Source organism: Nicotiana tomentosiformis, chromosome 6 (assembly GCF_000390325.3).
Source record: "Nicotiana tomentosiformis chromosome 6, ASM39032v3, whole genome shotgun sequence".
NCBI lineage: Eukaryota > Viridiplantae > Streptophyta > Magnoliopsida > Solanales > Solanaceae > Nicotiana > Nicotiana tomentosiformis.
Genome location: NC_090817.1, coordinates 18,626,309 through 18,640,703, shown reverse-complemented (window position 1 = coordinate 18,640,703; position 14,395 = coordinate 18,626,309). Strand labels below are relative to the sequence as shown.

The following is a 14,395-nucleotide window of genomic DNA, read 5'->3' as shown; positions in this document are numbered from 1 at the left end:
TGCAGACTTAGGACTGGCTGGTTCTAAGCCTGTTGGGACACCTATGTAGGTCAATCAAAGGTTCACCAGTGCAGAATTTGATCACATCTATAAGACTGAGGGCAGAGCTGATGAGTTGTTGTCTGCTCCCACTGGCTATCAGAAACTGGTAGGGAAGCTGCTCTAGCTAACAATGGCTCGACCAGATATAAGCTACACAGTGCAGAACCTGAGTCAATTTATGCATAGACCAAGAGATCACGCATGGAAGGGGCTCTAAGGGTGGTGAAGTACTTGAAGAATGCACCTTGTTTAGGCATCTTGTTATCTTTTAAGCCATCCTCACAACTTACACTCTACTGTGATGCAGACTGGGCCACTTGTCCCATGACAAGAAGGTAACTTAGTGGCTTCATAGTCAAGCTGGGAGACTCCTTGATTTCTTGGAAATCAAAGAAGCAAAGTACAATGTCAAGAATTTCAGCAGAGGCAGAATACAGAAGTATGGACAATGCAATTGCAGAAATAGATGGGCTCATTGGACTGTGTGAGAAACTGAAGGTGAAGCTCGAGTTGCCTGTTAAACTATATTGTGAAAGCAAGGCAACACTTCAAATTGCTGCTAACTCTATATATCATGAACGAACGAAGCACATAAAAATTGACTATCACTTCACTGGGGAGAAGATACAAGAGGGCCTTATACACACAGAACATGTGTCCACAAGTTTGTAGCTGGCAGATATTCTAACTAAAGGTTTAGGAAAGGCGCAGCATGACTTCCTATTATCCAAGCTGGGAATGTTCAATTTGTTCACATTACACAGCTTGAGGAGGGGAGTGTTAAAGGTGTCATGTGAGTAGGAAGCCAACTGACACTTAGTTGGCAAAGAGTCTGGTAAATTAGTTGATAATTATACAATTAAAAGTTAGTTAGGATCAGTTGGATTACACTATATTTGTATGTGTATAGACGGTTATTCAATATAACAGTGAAAATAATTTTCTCATCTTCTCTTTTCCTCTCTAAGCTGCGATCTCTCTTAGCTCAATCTAGAAGCATCCATAGCAGATGTTTGACATATATATTAAAAAATTGTTACATATTTAATTTTGAATTTAATTACTGTTATAGATTTAACATGAGGTCCTATAAAAACCCATAAAAGGCAAATCCAGGATCATGGCACGTAAATCATGAACAGGGCGGGCACATGAGCAGAAGACACTAACAGTATATATTTATGTCCTCAAAAGACACGTGTTAATTAATTAGGTGGTTTTCCAGGTAATGCAGATTGTTCAATCTAATGAAATTAGATATGACGAGGAGACTGTTGCCAATCTCTTTCCTACGAATATTTTCAGCGGGACGGTAATATTTGGAAGAATACTTACTTTTTAAAAGGAAAACCTTTAATTTAATAGGAAAAATGACCAGAATAGAAGTGTTTTTCTGTAGGGGACAATAACAGAAACGCATTACTATCAATGGGCTATTAAACATAGTATAAAGTTTCCTCAGAATTTAATCTCATATCCGTGAAACAGAAAGTCGGTTAAAAAATGCCACAAATTGTTCTGTAGGAGCTTTGGACAATTTTGCGAATAATCACTCAACTTTACTATATTAAACCGAAGCCACGATACTATTTTATAAATAAAAAGTTCACCCAAATTTACATAAGTGGCCAAGTATCATATCAAATTAGAATTTTTTTATAAAATAATCTTTGCTTAAGAATCATTATTAATGCATATTAATCTGTACCTCGGCTGGCTTTTGATCAAAGTTACTGCGTATTGACCTTGTACCCTTCGTAAGCATTCACAAGATTCACTTGCATTACAAATTAAAAAACAACTAAAACTACAATAATCACACACACAATATAAAGCGCCTTCTAATAATATCATCGTACTTCCCCTGAAGTCCAAACCAGCTGCATACTAAAACTGCTTAACTGTATATTATCTGTAATTAAACCACTCTGCAGTACGTAAAAGCTGTAATTTGCTGAGCTGATCCCTATTCGAGTTTGGCGGTCGTTCAATTCTCCGCGCCATGCATCTTACGAGCAAAAGAAGCTGATCTCTGAGCTTCTCCTGAGCTGCTGTGTGTAAAGTTGCTGCTAAAATGTCGCAACATATTTGAGCAGATTTCAAGTACTTTAATTTAACCCCAACAACTTAGGTACATGACTTGCCGTAACGAGTCATCAGTTTGTTTCCTCTTTGTCTCCCCAACTACTCCATCAGTCCCGCTGAAGATGCCTCTAAGTTCAGAACCCAAAAAACCAGAAAATAGCCTAACATCAGAAGCGTCTGATTTCCACTTCTCACCGTGATCTGAATATCCATTTACTACGGCTACACTTGCTGCCATCCACACGCGGTTCAAGTTCATCATCTTGGTTGTTTTCTGTGTTCGTTGTTGATTGTAGTAAGAAATGTTAATATACTTCTTTGATGGTTGTGAGAGTTATAAATGGTTAATGGAGATATACGAGAGGGTATTTATAGGGGAAGCAAAAGAGTTGAGGACAATTAGGATTATATAGCGGTGGGCGGCGATCGAAGATGTGGATGTTTGATGCATTTTTGGACGTATTGTTGTTTGTCATATAGTATATAGTTATTACTCTTCGTAATTTCGCGACTAAGACACTAATGAATTAATCTTATATATAGATGGTCGTTCAATTTATTTTATCGTTAATGATATAATAATTTATTAATATATAAATATCATAAGTAATATATTTGAGTAAAATTAATTAAATTTATACATTAATTTCTCGTATATCATATAAATCAAATAAAATAAAACCGTTGAGTACATAACAATCTTGCACGACAGGGAAACAAAATATAAAAGGTCTTTTGCAAAAGAACCGGCACTTTGCTTTCATTACAAACCAAGATATTATGTATGTCATTTTTTTTTTTTTTTCTATTGATAATGTTTTTCTTTAATTATAAAATGAAGTTAAATTCGTTGTTTAAGGAAATTTGTAAAATTGCAGTATCACACGCCCTTTACTATCAAACGCACAAAGTAATCAAGTTTGGACTAATTAAAATATAGGAGCTTGTAAATCCTGATTATTCCTAATTAACTAATTATGAGTTTACTCTTTTAAGTCTAGACTAGAGAACCGCGCAAGAATGATTGAATCGCAAATTTCCAGAAAATGAAATATCTTACGCACGTGCTACGATGAAGGACGACGTTACAAGTGCCAACTATATACAGAGCTACGTTGCATGAGTCATCTCAAACTACCAATAGTTATTATCAATAATTTCTTCCTATGTTTTATCCAAGGTACAGAAGGGACAACGTGGGATACTAGTGCATCACGTGATTTACCTGACTCACTTCCATGCTTTGCCATGTCTCTTGGCATGGGTTCATTTTGTCGTGCTTAACTTATACTCCGTCCGTTTTAATTTAGATGAGTTAGTTTAAGTGGCGAAACCATATAATTACAAGGATGATCAGTTGACTTATGAGATAGTTGCCGGTGTTCCCAGACCTTGTCTCTCCTTCTATGCTATCTTTGTTTTCTGTATTGATATTTAGACACAGACTCTTGTAGATACTGTTTTTATTAGACTAGCTATCTATATGCTCATGAAGGGAGGGAGCAAGGTCAATCGAAAACAGTCTCTCTACCCCAAGATAGGGGTAAGATCTGCGTACACACTATTCTTCCCAGATCTAACTAATAAGATTATATTGGATTGTTGTTAGATTGTTGTTGTTGTTATTGTTGTTATATCTATATGCTCGTGATTTGGTGATACCCCGATATTTGGGCTATCTTTCCACATTATATTTGAGTCAAACTCCTGTTTTTTTTTAATGAAAATCCTGTTATGAAAAAGGCTTTTGATTTATCTTTTTATGAAATGTTGAAGTTTCAAAAATTAGAACCTCAAACTTTTCTGACATACTAAAATCTATGGGAAAATAATGCTATTTTATTGTCCAGCCCCTATTTAATATGATTGGCTATTGGAAATTTGCTTAAATACAAACTTAACTAATTCCTAAACTCAAAAAGGTCAATTTATTCATTAAAAAGAATAAGCATAGCTAATCCTAGCTTTCTGGTCAGCATAATATTAAGAGAGGATGATAAATGGAACTAAGAAAGAGGTTCTTTTTTATCAGGTTGAGAAATATATAATATAACCTTCTCTTGACCTTGCTACATTGGTCTTGCCCAAAATTCTTGAAAGTAACCTTCCCCTTTCAATTGCTATTCTTCCAAGTATCACAGAAAGATAACTGCACATGAAATTAAGTTCATTTCAGTTTAATTCTTCATGGATCCAAATACTTATTTTAACAACATTAGCGAGCACTCCTTATTGATGAAGTTAGAGTTCCTACAACATATTTAGTGTCAATGGCTTAGTTCCTATAACATATTTAGTGTCAATAGTTTACTGAGGTTACTATTCCTATTCCCGTATAAATCACATATCATAAGTAACAAACTCTTGCAGAAGACACTGCTAAATTATACAGTGCTTATACACCAAACGGTGCAGCATCAATCAAATGCGAACCTATCCGGTTGTTTGTGCTCTTTGGAGCCAGTTATTGATGTAATAAATTTCAGTTTAATAAAATAATTTTCTCGATGACAGATCTTTATCTTTGGTCAAAATATTTGTTAGTATGGACGGTCAGTTTATAGCCTTCTCCTAAAGTTGCTAAATTGCTCTAGGCAAATAACTAAGGTACTAATGGAAAAAAACAAAACAGAAAGAGGAAAAAAAAAGCCTCCTATCTTCACCGAAAGTGCAAAATACATTCTGGATGCCTTCTTTATAATTCACTCAGAAGAAAAATGAGACATCAATTACACGATAAAGCATTTGCAATCTTAGAGATATATACTCGGTTAATCCAACAGAAATAATTTAATGCAAGAAACAAAAACCAAAATTGAAACAAGCAGAAAAGAGAAGGGACAAAGACATCGTTTCTATTCTTTTTGAAATATTAGCATTGGTATTTCAACTTTTTATAACATTGAAGAATTTTGTCAAACATCTGAACAACAAAAGCCATTGATATTTCTCAATAGAAATACAGATAAAGATGAATCAAACAGATGTTAGAAGTGATACCCGCCAGAAAATAGGATCGATGAAAGAAAACACAATGCAAACTTAAGAACAAGAGGAGATAGATAGCAGATGTTTTGGAGATGGCGTTAGAGACACAGGGTGTTACTTCTCTGGAAAGTGTTAGATTGAGATGAAAAAACAGCAATCGCTGCCACACGTTAAAATTAGAACCCCACGTGTTAAGCTATATAGAGAGCCAGGAATGGACTGAATATCTATGAAATGACAGAAGTACCCTCCATGTGTGCATAAAGTAGAGTTTCATTATGGTAACCTGTAATTTATTCCAAAAAATTTGGATTGAAGAGCCAATTTTTCACTATTTTCGTAGCCTTTGGATAATTGGAATGTTAGGTAATTCATCAACAACATCTTTGCTGGCAAACCAACCAAGATTTTGAAGTTATAATATAACTATTTTACTTCCCTCTTAACTTTTCTTTTGTATTCAAACAAATACATACAAAAAAATTGTTATTTTTCTTGTGTTTTCTTTATTTTATCTTTCTTAAAACTCAACTGCTTATTTCTTTTTGGTATTCAAAAGGATACGAAGATATAGTAGTAAAGAGTCACTCAGCAATTGTGTCACGATCCAAATTAACCTCTGTCGTGATGGCGCCTATCGTGGAACTAGGCAAGTCGACTCATTTCCAAAACAAACCTATATTTTCATTTCAAAGATAATTTCAATGTCATTTAACATAAAAACCTTAGTAAAGGAATTTAAATCAAAATAAAAGTGCGGAAAAGAAAAGCCCGACATCGAGGTGTCACTAGTCATGAGCATCAACTACCATTTGTCTGACAATATCAAGACTAACATAGTCTGAAAAATAGCTAAATATAACTAAAGGAAGATAAGAGGGAGAAGAGCAGGGGATGCGATCGCCAAGCAGCTACCTTGCTATCCCCGAGAAAATCTGCACCCGGAATAATCAACAATCGCTACCGTGCCCAGCTACACCTGGATCTGCACACAAGGTGTAGGGAATAATGTGAGTACGCCAACTCAGTAAGTAACAACAATAAATAAAGACTGAGCAGTAGTGACAAGCAATAAAGCATATCAAGTTCAAATCACATAAATTCAGTAAAGTACAGCATGCTTTAAAAATCAGTGTTTGGATCAATTCATCTCGTTTAAACCTGGTTCCAGGAAAAATCATTTAAAGATATTTTTCAACAGTTTTTCAAACAAAGGCTCAATGCAAAGGTGAGCAAAAATGATGAAATCATAAACATCCCCTCGGGCAAAATATCACTCATATACAGCCCATCGGGCAAACCTCACAATCACTCATGCCTCTCGGACATACCTCACAGTCACTCATGCTACTCGGGCATACCTCACAATCATTCATGCCTCCCAGTCACTCATAAGGCTAATTCATTTGGATCAGATATCCGAAATCCGAATTGATCGGTTCAATTTCTGATTGTATTTATTAAAATTTTGGATTTCGAATTGGTATAATTTTAATACGATCCGATCTAATTCGATCCGAAATCCAAAATTATTATTAGGGAATGTATAAATACTAAACTTTAATTTCGGATAATTAGTACTTCCTTTACATTTTCTTCCAAGTTATTACCTTTGCAATTGATGGATTTAGCTATATTGGCATCATAGTGATCTCATAATTGCAGAAACATGAATTTTTCTTACTGTATTGCCTATTTTACAAAGAAAATATGCATATGAGTTTGTAACTTTGAGGCATAATAATCCGATCCGAAATCCAAAAATTCGATCCGATCCAAATTTTAAAATCTGATCCGATATTAATTCGGATCAGATTCGGATTGTATTTTCTAGAATCCGAAATCCGAAAATCCGATTCGAAATGTGCTAAATCCGATCCGATCCGTGCACAACCCTAGTCACTCAGCACTGAGCACTCGCACTCAGTAAGTACCTATGCTCACTAGGGTGTGTACAGACTACGGAGGGGCTCCTTCAGCCCAAGCGTTATATCAAGCCAAATCATGGCATAAATCACTCAAGCCCTCGGCCTATATCGAACATGTTGCGGCGTGCAGCCCGATCCAATAAATATCCTCACAAATCAGGCCCTCGGCCTCACTCAGTCATAAACCTCTCAAGCCACTCGGGCATTTCAGTAAAAACAGGGCATTCAGCCCAAAACAAAATTTATATGCATCAAAATAGAGTCATAAAACTGAGTTATGCAGTAAACAAGTATAACCATGGTTGAGTATAGATTTTCAATCGAAAACAGTGAGAGGATAGTAAGAAAAGGCCCCTAAGGATCCAAACAGCACTGGCACAAGGCCCAAAATATGGCATTCAACGCAATTTACAGAAACTCTTTCTAAAATATATAAGTATCATATAGTTTCAACAAAATATGCAACTTCACAGTTGTTACCGGACGGACCAAGTCACAATCCCGAATAGTGCACGCCCACACGCACGTCACCTAGCATATGCGTCACTTCAAAATAGTAAAATGATACGAAATTCAGGGTTTCATACCCTCAGGACTAGATTTACAATCGTTACTTACCTCAAACTGGTCAAATCACTACCCCGCAATGCTCTTGCCTCTCGACTCGGCTTCCAAATGCTCCGAATCTACTCACAATTAGTACAATACTATCAATATACGCTAATGGAATGAATTCCACAAGAAAAACTATCAAATTAGCCCAAAATCAGAAATTGTCTCAACCCGGCCCCCGGGCCCACTGTCACACCTCCTTTTTCCCGCGGGGATATGGGGGATAGGGAGTTTTTTCAATTAAAGTGACATTAATCGAAATGGGATTATTTATTAATTCAGAGTCGTCACTTGGAATAATTTATGGTGTCCCAAGTCACCGGTTTTTTTTAAATCCCAAATCTAGGAAATTGACTCTATTTTTACGGTCCGCGAACACAGAAGACCGGGTAAGAAATTCTATTAACCCGGGAGAAGGTGTGAGGCACTCCCGAGTTCCGTGGTTTTAGCACGGTCACTCAACTATTAATAATTGGCCTAATTATCTGATTTATCACATATTTGAAACCTATTGTGCATCTTTAACTTTTTAACCGCTTTTAATTATTTATGAAATTATTTCTGGAACAAGTCACGATGTCGTACACTTGTCGTTTTGGCACACGTCGCAAACCGCGCCACATGAAATGCACCCACGATTTATGACATGTTTATTTTTATTATTGTTATTCGAAGTTGTGGTCGAGTCACATGAAATGCGCACCCGAATTTGGAAATTATATATCATGACTATGCCACGGGAACCGTACCCATAGTCACGATGATTTATTAATCGCGCCAAAAGTAAACTACGAATGTTCAAGAATTGTTATTCCTAAAGCTAATTTGAGATTATTAAAAAGCCAAGAGTTATGAAAAATTAAAATCATTAGAACAAAAGGTTTCAAAAAGTTTAACGGTTATTAAAACAAAAGCTCTAGCAAATTATACATCAGCGACTTGTTCCAAAATTTGGAGTGCATTAAATCAAGATTTGATGGAAAGGCTTTCTACCTCATTTGCCTTTAATTTCAACAAACACCACATTTGACAATTCTAACAGTAAATTTACTACATCTTGAACACTAGCAATTTCTAACAGCAAAATCAACAAACACCGGATTAGAACATCACTCAACAGAAATAAAGTATCAAACGACAAACAGAACATCAAACCTCTTACACCTAACAAATCAGTATCAAAAGTCCATCCCCAAATTTAACCTCTATTGCTCTTACATATTTTCAATCACACCAAAAACAAAGTAAAAGAACCAGAAACAAACCTGAGAAAAGCAAATTTTCGATTAATAAAGAGATTCCGGCAATTACACGAACAGAAGAAAACCACAACTACGATCGAATCCGAAACAGCAATGAAATTCAACTGAAAACCACGAACCAAACCACGAACGGACAACAGTTTGAAACTTAAGCTCAGACGAACTCCAGACCTCAATTCATCTCCATTTTTTAAAACATAGAAATCGAAATTAACATGAAGAAGGTAGTATCACTTTTCTTTATGTTTCTTCCTGATTTTCTGATTTTTAAATCCCATAACAAACAGAAAAGTCGGACAAGGAAAATTGAAGAAGAGGGAACCAGAAATCAGAGAAGAAGAACTGGAAAATAGAAATAAAACCTTAGCCCTTTCTTCTCATTTTTCCTCCAAAATTTCTCGAAATCGTCCCCTCTTGTTCGTTCCTCCCCCTTTTTCGTTCTCACTCTGTATGTTCTCTCTCTCTCTCTCTCTCTATGCGTGTGTGCGCGCGCTTTTGTTTTGCTTAAGTCGGGGAAATAGCATCTATTTTCTTTTTGGAAAGATTATGGGTCTGTTGTGTGTTGTTCGAAGATGAGGGTCAGATCCGAGAGCTTCCGCTACGGCTGATCTAGGAAGTGTAGGGATTGTAAAAGGGTTGTGGGTTAGGGAATGGGTAAATGGGCTGAGGGGAGGAGTGGGCACATGTCCAAAAATGGGGTTCACCAATAAATTATTTTGGTCCAAATTCAATTCTTTCTCGTTGAACAAAAATAAAAATACTACCAAAATTAATTAATTAAATCTTAGTTAATAAGAATAAACTATTTTTGTGTTTTTTAAACTTATGTTTTAAAATAAAAATTAAAAGTTGATGGAAATCCTATAAAAATAAAAATAAGTAAATATTTTTAAAATACTGCTTTTAAAAGTTGCGCCAGGTAAAAAATTATGCGCTTACAGCTGCCCCTCTTTGCTTGAAAACACGAAGAGTTTTCGGAACAAAGAACAATAAGCAACGTAATTGATTTATGACCCGACGCTTATTCAAAGCGAAACAAAGACGGACAAAAGATTGTGACCGAGCCCTGGTATCTGAGCTACCTACATATCCTTGGCTTTAAAGGAATCAGGTCACGTGTCGTTCAGAGGTGAATGAAGTAATGGAGTGTGTGGAGAGGATGACAGTGTCGAGTGATATACTGTTCCGTCGAGGTTCCGGTCCGCGGTCCTGTTATTACATCAAAATAAAAAAAAAATGAAAAAGACTAACTAAGCCTGTCAGCTATGAGTTACAAGATTCCTATCTATAAGTCTTCTGAAGCTTGATCTTGAGGCTTGAATGGTTCTTCATGCAGACTTTTGATTTGAACCTTGCTGCTTGCTAACTGCAGGTGCTGATTCATTCTTCTACAGCTTCTTCGGATCAAGACCGGACATGCAGTGCTCGTGTATTCACCCATGTCTTTCATCGGCTTATGCATTTTGGATTCACTTCTCTTTTTTCCTTTTTCTTTTTTTTTTCTTTTATTCTGGATTGAGACTTCTTCCTTTGGTCATCTCGGACTGTCAACTCGCATTCTTGAGGCGAGCTTCTGCTACTTCTAACTTGAATTGAATTCTTAAATGACTTCCCTCATTCTCCAGGTGGGCACCTGATGACTTAAAACACGAAATAAATTCCCTCATTCTCCAGGTCGGTGCCTGTGCTGACTTAAAACAAAAATGAATTCCCTCATTCTCCAGGTGGGCGCATGTTACTACAACAAAACGGAAACAACAAAAGTAACTTTTTCTGCCCCAGTTTACACTAGGAAGATTTGTGAGTTATTAGCAGAACTATAAATTATCTATGCCATTGATGAAGGATGTAATGATGAGATTAAAATTAAAGACTCGACTAGGATGTGCGTCTCCTAAAGAAATAAAAATTTGAAAAACCCAAACTAGGAAGTGTGTCTCCTAAATTTGAGATTGAGCTTGCGAAAAACTATAAACTAAGCTTGACTAAACTAAAAACTGACTCTATTCTCCAGGCGGGACCCCTGATTTCAAGAAAACTAAAGATTGATAACTTTAAGAAAACTAAAAATTGACCTTTATTTTTTTTTCTTTCCAGACTTCCCTTTTGTAAACTTATTATCCTAGGAGAAAATTAATCAGACTAGGTCTTCTCTTTTTTTTGGTATCTTAGGAGAAAGATTCATCAGACTAAGAATTCTATACTAGGAGAAAGTTCATCAGACTAGGTTTTCTATCTTAGGAGAAAGATTCATTCAGACTAAGACGTTTATCCTAGGAGAAAATTCATCAGACTAGGTTTTCTATCTTAGGAGAAAGATTCATCAGACTAAGATTTTGATCCTAGGAGAAAGTTCATCAGACTAGGTCCTTTTTTTGTTATCTTAGGAGAAAGATTTATCAGACTAAGATTTTGATCCTAGGATAAAGTTCATCAGACTAGGTCTTTTTGTTATCTTAGGAGAAAGATTCATCAGACTAAGACGTTTATCCTAGGAGAAAATTCATCAGACTAGGTTTTCTATCTTAGGAGAAAGATTCATCAGACTAAGATTTTGATCCTAGGAGGAAATTCATTAGACTGGGTCTTTTTTTTTGTTATCTTAGGAGAAAGATTCATCAGACTAAGATTTCTATCCTAGGAGAAAATTCATCAGATTAGGTTTTCTATCTTAGGAGAAAAATTCATCAGACTAAGATTTTTATTAGGAGAAAATCCATCAGACTAGGACTTTTTATCCTAGGAGGAAAAATGTGAAGAGCAATGGCAATATTTTATGCACACTAGCAAGACAAATAAAGGCAAAGATTTGAGAAACTTCCCTTTGTCGGCTCTTCTCTTCTCTTTTTTTCTTTTGAACCACTTTCCTTGCACTGATTTGTTCCTGTTTCAAACAAAGAAAATTTTGTCAGTTTTAAAAGTGGTGGTCGGTTTGTGGCCTTGAGTCTTGGGCAGCTTGGCTTTTGCTCAATCAGCTTGAGTCAGTTTCAAGAGACTTTTTGCTCTGCATCAATCCTGATCGTTTCACACCCAGTACCATTTATATTTGTGGCTCAATCAGCCTTATCCCAACTGAAAATCTTTGTTTAGGTGACCTTTTCTATGTCTTGAATGTCTTTCTGCTTTTTGAGCAATTTGTCTGTCAGAGAGAATCACAACTGGTAAGTGTCTTTTGTATGATGTGCACATTTCATAGTTCTTCTTCAGTACTACAGAGAGCCCCAGCCCCCGATTAACCTCGAGGTTATCTGTGCTTGCTTTAGCCAAGTAGGCTGACAAAGGGTATTTTGGGGGGGAAGTCTTTGCATAAATCCTCAAGGCATGTTAACTGTGACACCTGACTGTGCTGGCCAAATTAACTTTGTGCAACTGAAAAGCTAGTAGTAGATTTTGAAATCTTTTCTTGTTTGTTTTGACAAGACTTAGAATGAAGGACACAATGATGCCAAGAAACAATATTAACAAGAAATTCCCATGTCGAGAAGGACATAAGCAAGAGTTTTTTAAAAAAAAAATAGCTAGCCTTAATGAATCATGATATGCATTTTGGACTTAATGGCCGATCTATCAAACTAATTCAATCTTTCCTTTTACAATTCTTATGATTTTGAAGTCGGGCTTGTTCGTGCCAATCCTTTGCATCAGCTTCACGACTCACTATCGACTAATGGTGCTCCGAGGGATTTTCACCAACAAGTCTCTCTCATTTATTTATCCCTACTAACCGTCATCTTACAGTGCCCGTGAGGGTTTTCACTAGTAAGACTCTCTCATTTTATCTTCTTTATTTTTCTTTTTCTTTCTAGTGTGAGCAAATTGACAGTGTTCTATGCGTGTGACAACTGTTGCTCATTGCATGCGTCTCTTGACATTCTTGAAGGCATATCGGAAGGTCTTTATTTGGAAGGTTTTTGGATAGGGTTGGAAAGAAGGGTCGGCGTGGAGGCTCTAAGTAGACTCAATATGATGGGTTGTACACTTTACAACTTTTGGAATCGACTCTTTCAAAAGTGAAATAAAAGTTTTGCCCCAGTTTCTGATACTGGGGATTTTTGTATTTTTTTCTTTCTTTTTTTTCTTCTCTTTTTTTTTTTTTTTTGAATTCTTATTTGGTTGGACCGAACCGTGTAAGGCTGCCTACGTATTCCTTTTTTAAAGGAATCAGGTCTAACGTAGTTCAAACATTTGACCTAATATTATTATTTTTCATCTTTCTTTCTTTTTCTTTGTCTTTTTTTTTTAATCTTTTTTTCCTTCTTTCTTCTTTTTTTTCATTTTTTTTTTCAAAACAAGTTGCCCCAACTTTTATTTTCTGAGAGCATGGACTTTGACTGTTCTTTTCTTATTCTTTTTTTTCACTTGAACTTTCTAAGAGTCGGCCCAGTTTGTACTCTTGGGACATGGACTTTTCTTTTTATTTTTTGTTTTTTTTTCTTTGTTTTTTTTTCCTTACTTTTGAGTCTAAACTTGATTCCAAAAGAGGGTAGTCAAAGAAAATAACACAGGCTCGAAAGGGGTAACGAAGGGTATAAAGTGTTTGGATAGCAGAAAAAAGGGCCTTCCAGCCTCGAGAATGCCAATCTTGTTAGCCCTTCACAATCACGACATTGATGGACATGTTGCTTTCTGGGTCTCTTTTCAGTGCAAAGTTGTATGAGCAATACTTTCCTCGCAGTGAATGACTCTTGTCAATTTGGGGTGACTTTTTCTTGGATTTTGTCTTGATGTAGAAGATGCATTTTGCCACTAAACTGATCCATTTCAAGTTGTCTGAAATACACCTTCTTTTGAAAACACTTTCTGTCTTTTAGTGCTAAACAGACTTCAACCCATCCGATCATCCTTAAGCCTGATCTTCTTAAAGATTCAAAAGGTAGAGATCCTTAACTTCCATGAGCATGACTGCTTTGGTTCCATGAAAACTTGGCTCATATTTATTTTCCAAAAGTTTCATGTTTATATTCATCTTCAAAAGTGTCTCTATCTCACGTTATCCAATTCAAGACTAAATCAGGTTTATAAGGTCTGGCCAAAATTTCCGCATGCATGTCATGTCACTAGAACTAGTGTGAAAATAACTATGCACAAAATGACTAACTGCTTTTTTTATAGAATAAGGGATAGAAGGGTCCGATAGCACAAAAAGAAGAAGAAAAGACGACAAAAGAAACTACCATGACTCTTCCCTGTCTAAAAGAGGAGTGACTTTCCCGTTGCTACGCGACATCTTAGCCACAAATTTGCACATCAGTACTATTACGCCATTCAACCTTTTTATTCCTTCTAATTCAGCACTCAATTTTTGACTTTTTGATCAAAACATTCCCAATATTGGTTGCCGGATTTCAGGACTGACGACATGTGAAATTTCAAAGCAACTCATTTACTAAAAGACTTCGAAGAATTCTCATGCATCCCCATCATCAAATTATCCCGAGCATGCCATGTCTTATTGCTCAAATCTGGTAAAGTCAACCC

The 14,395-nt window shown here is 36.1% G+C and overlaps 1 long non-coding RNA gene across 1 annotated transcript; it reads right to left on the bottom strand.

Annotated features, from left to right (window-relative positions):
- Positions 1–13,277: 13,277 nt before the first annotated feature.
- On the bottom strand, positions 13,278–13,858 carry LOC138893901 (uncharacterized). Its single transcript, XR_011409065.1, has 2 exons — positions 13,371–13,858; positions 13,278–13,327 (listed from the first exon to the last, which is right to left on the bottom strand). It is a non-coding gene; the product is annotated as an uncharacterized lncRNA (long non-coding RNA).
- Between the last annotated feature and the right edge of the window lie 537 nt (positions 13,859–14,395).